This window comes from Salvelinus fontinalis, chromosome 10 (genome assembly GCF_029448725.1).
Source record: "Salvelinus fontinalis isolate EN_2023a chromosome 10, ASM2944872v1, whole genome shotgun sequence".
Lineage (NCBI taxonomy): Eukaryota > Metazoa > Chordata > Actinopteri > Salmoniformes > Salmonidae > Salvelinus > Salvelinus fontinalis.
Window position 1 is genome coordinate 9,345,711 of NC_074674.1, and position 787 is coordinate 9,346,497.

At 47.0% G+C, this 787-nt stretch overlaps 1 protein-coding gene across 1 annotated transcript in view; it reads right to left on the minus strand.

Moving 5' to 3' along the window:
* The window catches only part of waif2 (Wnt-activated inhibitory factor 2), a 1,756-nt gene extending 1,730 nt beyond the window's left edge, over positions 1–26 (minus strand). Inside the window, exon 1 of the mRNA XM_055935125.1 lies at positions 1–26. This exon is cut by the window's left edge and continues 1,730 nt beyond it. The gene's annotated coding sequence lies outside the window, so the exon portion shown is untranslated.
* Between the last annotated feature and the right edge of the window lie 761 nt (positions 27–787).

The window sequence follows — 787 nt, forward strand, 5'->3', positions numbered from 1 at the left end:
GAGTTTGGGCGCACGGACAGCAGCTCCTCTCTCCCTCTCCCTCTCTCCCTCTCTCCCTCTCTCCCTCTCTCCCTCTCTCCCTCTCTCTCTCTCTCTCTCTCTCTCTCTCTCTCTCTCTCTCTCTCTCTCCCTCTCACTCTCTGTGTATTTGACGTCTTGTTTAGTGAGTGAGTGAGTCAGACAGACAGACAGAGGATAAATCCCTGTAGCACTCTCACAGACTCACACAGCATGTGCAGACAGACAGACAGGCAGGCTGGCTGACAGACAAACATACAGTTGCATTCTAAATCTCCCATGTCCACCTCAACTTGTGATGGAGAGAATCCCACTAAACACTTTAGTTGAGCGAGAGAGAGAGAGAGAGAGAGAGAGAGAGAGAGAGCGAGAGAGAGAGCGAGAGAGAGAGCGAGAGAGAGAGTCTCATTTTAGGTTACCAGAACAGAAGAGGAGACTTGACAGTTGACACTGGTCCTGGATAGACACCCTAATTAAAAACAACCACCAGAGTGCTATCACTTCAACCTACAGCCTTCACCTCCTAGCCTGTTACTATTCACAGCCACTAGCCTACTATTACAGATGCTAGTCTACTGCCTTTCAGTCAAATGCCAGTCAGTTGCTGCGACAGTGTAGGCCCAATTGTTATACCATTGCTTTAAAGAACACTCAATTGTTGCTTTGAAAGTGATTAGCCATTATATGACTGTGACACAAACAATGTTCCAACTTTACATAGCCTACTGCTTGGTACAAACGGATGAGTTGTCCATGAATACTGGATATT